The sequence below is a fragment of the Micromys minutus genome (assembly GCF_963924665.1).
Source record: "Micromys minutus genome assembly, chromosome: X".
Taxonomy (NCBI): Eukaryota; Metazoa; Chordata; class Mammalia; order Rodentia; family Muridae; genus Micromys; species Micromys minutus.
The window spans coordinates 3,107,869-3,116,011 of NC_137970.1; the positions used below are offsets into that span (position 1 = coordinate 3,107,869).

At 39.1% G+C, this 8,143-nt stretch overlaps 1 pseudogene across 1 annotated transcript; it reads left to right on the forward strand.

Annotated features, from left to right (window-relative positions):
- Positions 1 to 958: 958 nt before the first annotated feature.
- Positions 959 to 6,745, forward strand: LOC308415824 (U2 small nuclear ribonucleoprotein B''-like; annotated as a pseudogene). The gene is made up of 2 exons: positions 959 to 1,024; positions 6,037 to 6,745. The product of its transcript is annotated as a U2 small nuclear ribonucleoprotein B''-like (transcript).
- Positions 6,746 to 8,143: the final 1,398 nt, after the last annotated feature.

Below are 8,143 nucleotides of genomic sequence, written 5' to 3' on the forward strand. Positions count from 1 at the left end.
GGTTTTGTGGTTAAGAGCATTGGTTGCTCTTCCAGATGATTTCGTTAGATTCCCAGCAACCACATGGCAGTTGACAACTGTCTATAACTCCAGTTCAGGGGATCTGACACTCTCATGACAAGCATATATGCAGACAAAACATCCATTTGCCACATGCCACACCCACCCACATCCATACACAGCACCTCAAATGCAGTATTTTGTGTGATGAGACAAGCTTCCAAATCTCCATGATTCCATGGATATTGCATTCTGGAACATGTATAAGTATATTGACAATCAGCTGATTAGTGGTTGCTAGGAGTTAAGTAGAGAAAATGATTACAAAGGGAGAGATAAGGGAATAATTAGAACATTTTGTGTTATGTTTTGTCAACTCAGGGTACATGCGCCCAAAGCACACATTCCAGCAGTGAACTCTGTGCACCAAGTCATGTAAGTATACATGCCCAAAGTCATAAAACCACACACCAAACAAGTCATTGTAGGTAAATTTAAGAATGAAGTTCAAAACATTTTATAATACTCTTTCAGTTGTTTTTTTCATTCAGTGATCAAACAATTTTGAATTTCAGAGGTCAAATGCATGGAATGTTTGGTATATGGTTGGCCTACAATCCATGACCAAGCTCTTTCAATTTGGTCTGGTATAAGTTGAGTTCTTTAAGAATCATACTCTGCAACCTAAATACAGGAAGTTTATTAAAACGAACCACTGAAAGTAACACATGTTTAAGGGAAGAGGAGGGAATGAGAGAAAAAGAAGAGGAGAGTATGGGAGGGGAAAGAAACAAAACAAGATTATGCAGAGAGAGAAATTGGTGTCTTAGTTACTGTTCTATTATTGTGAGGAGACACTATGACCAAGGCAACACATAAAATAAATCATTTAATTAGGGGCCTGCTTATAGTTTTAGACTGTTAGTCCATGATCATAATTGTTGGGGAGCAGACAAGCATGGCACTGGAGCAGCAGCTGAGACTTTTACATCATGAACTGCAGGCAGATGAGACATTAGAGCTGGTGCGGGCTCTTGAAATCCCACAACACACTTCCAGGGATATACCTCCTGCAGCAAAGCCACATATCCTATCGTTCTCAGAGTTTCACTTTCTAGTGAGTAAACATTCAAATATGCGAACCTATGAGAGTCATTTTTTATTTAAACCATTACAGTTGCGTTGAAATTCAAGTTTAAAATCTCTCTTGCTCCACTGAAAGATAATCTTAGAAAATAAAATAGCTGTTCAGAGTTGTGACGAGTCAAGAAGAGAAACCAGGGCCCATGTCACTTAGGTGTATGAGTTGCAGGCTGACTTGTAGGAGATATAATTTGGGGCAAAACAGATCCTGTTGGATAAGACAGTCCCAGAAGGACCTGGCAACATTGCTAGCATAAGGGAAGTATTTCCTTTGTTCTTACAGGAGAATCTGGGTCACATTTACAACACACCTCTTTTTTTTTAACAACTTTATTTTACAAAACAAAGATAAATGTGCAGATTTTAAGCATTTTTTGCATAAAATTATACAATACATTTTTGTCAGTACTTTTTTTTTTAAAGGTTTGATAGTGTGATAAAGATCCCATCAGTAACAATGAACATAAAGTACATGTAAAACAAGATGCAACCTGGAAATAGTCAACGTTTTCTTGGTGTGTAAAGATTTTTTCTTTTCTTTTCTTTTTTTTTTTTTTACAATGAGAAGACAGTACATGTAATACAGGGTACAACCCGGAATTTGTCAATGTGTTCTTGGTGGATAAGGATTGAGCATGACTATTTTTTTTGTTTTGTTTTGTTTTGTTTATTTCTTGGACTTCATACAGTCTGTGAGTTGTTTCTGGGGCAGTGTGAGCCTCTGGGGTTAGCATCCCACTATCAGTGACTGCATATTATGTCTGTTCTTTTGTGACTGGGTTATCTCACTCAGGATGATATTCTCTAGATGCAGCCATTTTCTTAAGAATTTGGTTAAGTCATTGTTTCTGATGGCTGAGTAGTACTCCATTGTATAAATGTACCACAATTTTTGTATCCATTCATCTACTGAAGGACATCTGGGTTCCTTCCAGCTTCTGGCTATTATAAATAGAGCTGCTATGAATATTGTGGTGCATATATCTTTGTTGTGTACTAAGGTGTCTCCGGGGTATATGCCCAGAAGTGGAATAGCTGGGTCTTCAGGTAGTATTATATCCAATTTTCTGAGGTATCGCCAGACTGATTTCCAGAGTGGTTGTATTAATTTGCACCCCCACCAACAATGGAGAAGTATTCCTGTTTCTCCGCAACCTCGCCAGCATCTGTTGTCATCTGAGTTTTGGATCTTGGCCAATCTGACTGCACAACACACCTCTTTTAAGATGTTGAGTTTCTGATTAAATTCAATAGCAGAACATTTGCCAGGGCACTTTGGGTTTTGGGATAGAAACTTAAATGAACAAATAATTTTCAGCCAAAGAATGATTTGCCCTGGAATTTTAATTACATTTTTATACATCTACACAACTTCCTTCCATATTGTAATACATGTAATTTATCTAGTTAGAAGGAATCTAAAGTTTATTTTACTTTATTTTATTTTTGGAATCTAAAGTTTAGTTGAACTTACTTTTCAGTGTGTTCCTTTTAATCCTTTTTTTAACAGAAAGGAAAAATAGTTATTACATAGTATAGATCAGGACATTTTTGTAATGCCTTCAGTCCCTCATGTGCAGAAGATGTTGGCTTTCCTATGTGGTAACAGACAGGGTTCCCCAGAACTGACCCAAGTAAGACAAGAATAACTGGTGTAGTTTGGGTATCATTATTTATGAGGAATATAGAGGTTTCATGACAAGAGGAGGTGTGACTGTCTTTTCTCTTTAAACACTGCTCCACTTTTTGTGATTACCTTGCCACATTATAAGCTGCTCTTTTTAAATCTCTCTGAGTATCCAACTAACCTAAGAAACCACAACATTCATGGACTCCTCTTCTTGTTCTAGTAGACCATCTGACACTTCTAACTCCCTTGGATTCTTCTAGTAAATTATATTGTTTACTCTCAAATACCACTTTTAAACTCTAGTTTTTCCTCATATTTTCAATTCTGCCTCAACAGTTACATCAGGATGACACCCATAAACTTCAAATTTATTTTAATCTCAATCTAATTCTTTTAAAAATCATTTATTTATTTTTATTTTATGTGCATTGGTGTTTTGCCCACATGTATGTGAGTGTCCTATCTTCGATTTACAGACAGTTGTGAGCTGCCATGTGGTTGCTGGGAATTGAACCTGGTTCCTCTGTAAGAGCAGTCAGTGCTTTTAACTGCTGAGCCATCTTTCCAGGCCTCTTAAGCTAACTTTTGTATAATCATTGAAAAATAAGATATCTGTACTGGCTGGTTTTGTGTCAACTTGACACAAGCTGGAGTTAATCACAGAGAAAGGAGCCTCAGTTGGGGAGATGCCTCCATGAGATCCAGCTGTAAGGCATTTTCTCTACTAGTGATCAAGGGGGGAGGGCCCAGCCCATTGTGGGTGGAGCCATCCTTGGGCTGGCAGACCTGGGCTCTATAAGAAAGAAAGCTGAGCAAGCCAGGGGAAGCAGCCAGTAAGTGACATCCCTCCGTGGTTTCTGCATCAGCTCCTGCTTTCTGACCTACTTGAGTTCCAGTCCTGATTTCCTTTGGTGATGAACAGCAATGTGGAATTGTAAGCTGAATAGACCCTTTCCTTCCAACTTGCTTCTTGGTCATAATGTTTGTGCGGAAATAGAAACCCTGACTAAGACAATATCCTGATGTATTTTCTGTTTTGAATAATGTTATCTTTATATTCCAAAATGCCATAATTAACTACTTCAGAGCCTTTCTGGATTCTCTTAAAATGTGCCTGTAAATTTTGTTTTTTGGGTCTCACTATGTAGCACCAGTTGTCCTGGAACTCATTCTGCAGACCAGGCTAGCTTCAAACTCATAGAGATCTTCTTGCCACTGCTTCCTGAGTGCTAATTTAAAGGCATGTGCCACCAATTCTGGCCCGTGTTTGAGAATTTAAAACCAAAGGAGGAGGTGGATGAGGGTGGGAAGTTCTGACTGCAGATGTCATGAGCTAGCCTCAGCTTCACACCTAGACAGGCCTAGAAGTACCCTGCCCGTGGGCATGTAAAGCAGTCACGACAGTGAATGGTCTAGAAACCTTTATCAGCTGCTCAATTATACCAAGGCAAAAAAAAAATGCTGTTATTTTTTTTTCAAACAGGATTGAAGTATTACTGTCAATTTTAACTTCTCTATAGACTTTTTAACTTAATTTTTTGAGATAATAATATAGTTATAACATTACTCCCTCCCCATTTCTCTCTCCAAGTCCTCCTGTGAACCCCTTCTTGCTCTCTTTCAAATTCATGACCTCTTCTTTCATTACTTGTTATTACACTCTTTATATGTATACTTAAATGTGCAGATACACATATATGCATATATGTACATGAAATTGTCAGTCTTTATGTTACTTGTATGAATGTTTTCAGGATTGACCATTGGTATTGGATACCAAATGGTGTGCTCTTCCCTGGACAATACTATTTCTCTCACTCAGCATTTCATAGTTGCCTGTAGTTCTTCGTGTGTTATTGAAGCCTCTGAGATTTTCCTCATCCAGTTGGACATGTTCACTGGTTTCATACTTTTTCAACTCATGTTTGGGTGATTATGTTGATGAGACCTACCAGTATGGATTCTGATGTTACAAGGAAATACAACCTCACAGTAAACTCCCTGATACTTTGTCTTGTTAGTGTCTTTACACCCCTTTTTCAAAAGTGTTCCCTGAACCATAGGAGCAGGGATGTTTTGTAAATGTATCCATTGGCACTGGGTTCCACAACTCTGCATTTTGATTGGTTGTGACTTTCTGTAGTGGTTTCCATCTGTTACAAAATTAAGTTTCCTTAATGAGGGGTGGAGAGTACCTATCTGTTAGTATAAGGACAAATATTTAAATTGTTATTATAAAGTAAACTGGTTTAGTAAAGCAATGATTGCAATATTGTGGGGGTATTCACCAGAGAATACTATTTAGACATATGTGTCAGCCAATAGAAAGCCATTATTAGCCAGCTGGCAACTACACTGGGTGTTTGGGATCCCAGTGGAGCCCAGTGCCTTTCTTTGGGGTTAAGTTTTAAACACACACACACACACACACACACACACACACACACACACACACACACACAAGACATGTCTTGGGTTGGCATATTTCCATTAACAAGAACATTTAGCCAGAGCAGAGCTACAAAATCCAAAAAGCAAGTTTGGTACATTTGGAATTTGATGTTTTCCTTTTTTTTTTTTTTTTTGATATTTTAGTTTTGACATCCAGTACTATGTCTATGTGCTTAGTTTTACAGCCTCAATGACACTTTCATCATGGAGTCAGCTGTGCTAAAGTCTGGGGGGCCTGTTACAGTAGGTTCTACTCCAATATTCATGACTTCACTAACATTGAATTGTCATCCAAGTTTCTAGTATGAGGCATGGTTTGACTCTTGTTAAAAAGTCTTAAGTTCAATGAGAGAGCTGTTTGATACTGTCAAAGTATGAGCATCACTGTCGCACTCTTAGGGTTATGTGACATCTTAGTCATTGATATGGTTCATAGTTGTCATAGCTGGTAAGACTGTTGGTTGCAATATCAATTAACCTGGATCCCTCAGAGATCTCAGAGGCTAAGCCATCAACCAGGCAGCATACATGCATGGGCTGGTCTGTGGCCCCCACTACATATGTAGCAGAGGACTTCCTTGTCTGGCCTCAGTGGGAAAGGATGTGCTAAATTCTGTAGAAACTTGATGCTCCAGGGAAGGGAGATGTGAGCCAGGTGAGGTGGGAGGGTAGGTGAAGGAGCATCCTGTCAGAAACAAAGGGGAGAGGGGGTGGGGTGAAGAACTTGTAGAAGGGGGACTAGGAAGGGGGGCAACATTTGGAATGTAAATAAATGAAATAATTAATAATGAAGAAAACTGGGGCTCTTCCAGTTTTGGCTTCAAGCAGACAGTACTGACTTCAGGCTATTTGAAGGATTTTACCCAAACACAGATATCAGACCAAATTACATGATTTATATCAGCAACATGAATGGCAAAATTAAAAAAAAATGAATTGAAAACATCACTGTATGCCCTGTTTTCTCAGTTTGGACACATGGTAAATATTGTGGCTTTAAAGACCATGAAAATGAGGGGACAGGCTTTTGTTATATTTAAGGAACTGGGCTCATCCAAAAATGCTTTGAGGCAGTCACAGTACTTCCAATTTATGGTAAACCAATGAGAATTCTGTACGCAAAAACAGATTCCGATATCATATCTAAAATACACGTTACCTTCACTGACAAAAGAAAAACGGAAAGAAGAAAGCTAAAAGCATGGGACAGGCTGCAGCAGCTGCAAACAAGAAGCCTGGTCAGGGACACCAAATGCAGCTAATACCCAAGGAAATGCAGCACCATTACCCTCCAAACTCTATCCTATTCTTTAATACCAGAGGAGACGAATGAGATGATGTTATCCATGTTCAACCAGTTCCTTGGTTCCAAGGAAGTTCGCTTGGTACTGGGGAGACATGACACTGCCTTTGTAGAATTTGAAAATGAATGATGGGCAGGCCGGAGCTGCCAGAGATGCTCTGCAAGGGTTTAAGATCACACCGTCCCATGCCATGAAGATTAACTATGCCAAGAAGTAACATGTGGAAGGCCAGTTTTAAAGGACTTGGTATTGTTTATAGTTCTTATTTTGATCACATTCAGTCAAGTCATTTTTAATGGTTGAAAGTGAAGGTGAAGTTTTGGAGAAAGAGTCACCCTTAGTACAAAGCCTTAATTTTGTACAGTAAACTTTTATTTGTATACTGAAAAAAAAAAAGACTGTTGGTTCCCTCCCTCCTTTAGAAACTTGCATGGTGCAAGTTAGGGTTTTCTGTTAGGTTCTGTTAGGGTTTTCCTGATGTGAACAGACATCATGATCAAGGCAATTCTTATAAGGACAACATTTAACTGGGTCTGGTTTACAGGTTCAGAGGTTCAGTCCATTGTCATCAAGGTGGGAACATGGCAGCATCCAGGCAGGCATGGTGCAGGAGATGCTGAGAGTTGTATGTCTTTATCTGAAGGCTGCTAGCAGAATACTGGATTCCAGGCAACTAAGAAAAGAGTATTAAAGCCTGAGGTCACAGTGACACACCCACTCCAGCAAGGTCACACCTACAAATAGTATCACTCCCTCCCTGGGCCAAGCACATAAAAACTATCACATTCCACTCCCTGGCCCCTATAGGTTCGTTCAAACACATGAGTCTATGGGGCCATATCTAGCCATAGCATAATAAAAAAAAATACATTTAGTTCAACTTCTGAAGTCCCCATAGTCTATAACAGTCTTGACAATGTTAAAAGTCCAAAGTTCAAAGTCTCTTTTGAGATTCATCCAATCACTTAACTATAATTCCCAAAGCAAGTAAAGAAGCCAGCTGGCAAACTCCAAACTGCATCTCCATGTCTGATGTCAAAGCAGTCTTCAGATCTCTACTTCTTTTTTATTTTTGTTGGCTGCAACAAACTTCTTTCTCCTGGACAGTGCCTTCTACTATCATGAAATCTAGTCTTCAGTGAGAGGTCGTTCAGGTCAGTTTCAGCTCAGGGATCTTTGGGCCCTGCTTCTGAAAGGCATGGTATCTTCAGCAACAGGGACTTATCGTCTGCCTCTGGTCCTAAAGGTCCTGTCCCTTTTTGATTTCTCTTCTGCCTGAAAAATGGTCCTATTTTACTTCCCATGTTTCTGCAGTTACTCTTGGATGTGTGCTTATGTGTGAAAATTTGGATTTAAGAGCCTCTAATAAGAAAGAACATGAGGCATTTGTCTTTCTGGATCTGGGTTACCTCACTCAATATGATCTTTCCAAATTTCATTCCATTTACCTGCAAAGTTCATGATGACATCTTTCTTTACAACTGAATAGTATTCTACAGTGTGTGTACTACATTTTCATTATCCGTTCACTGGCTGAAGGAAATTTAAGTTGTTTCCATTTCCTAGCCACTGTGAATAGAGCAGCAGTAAGAATAGTTGAGTGAGTATCTGAGGA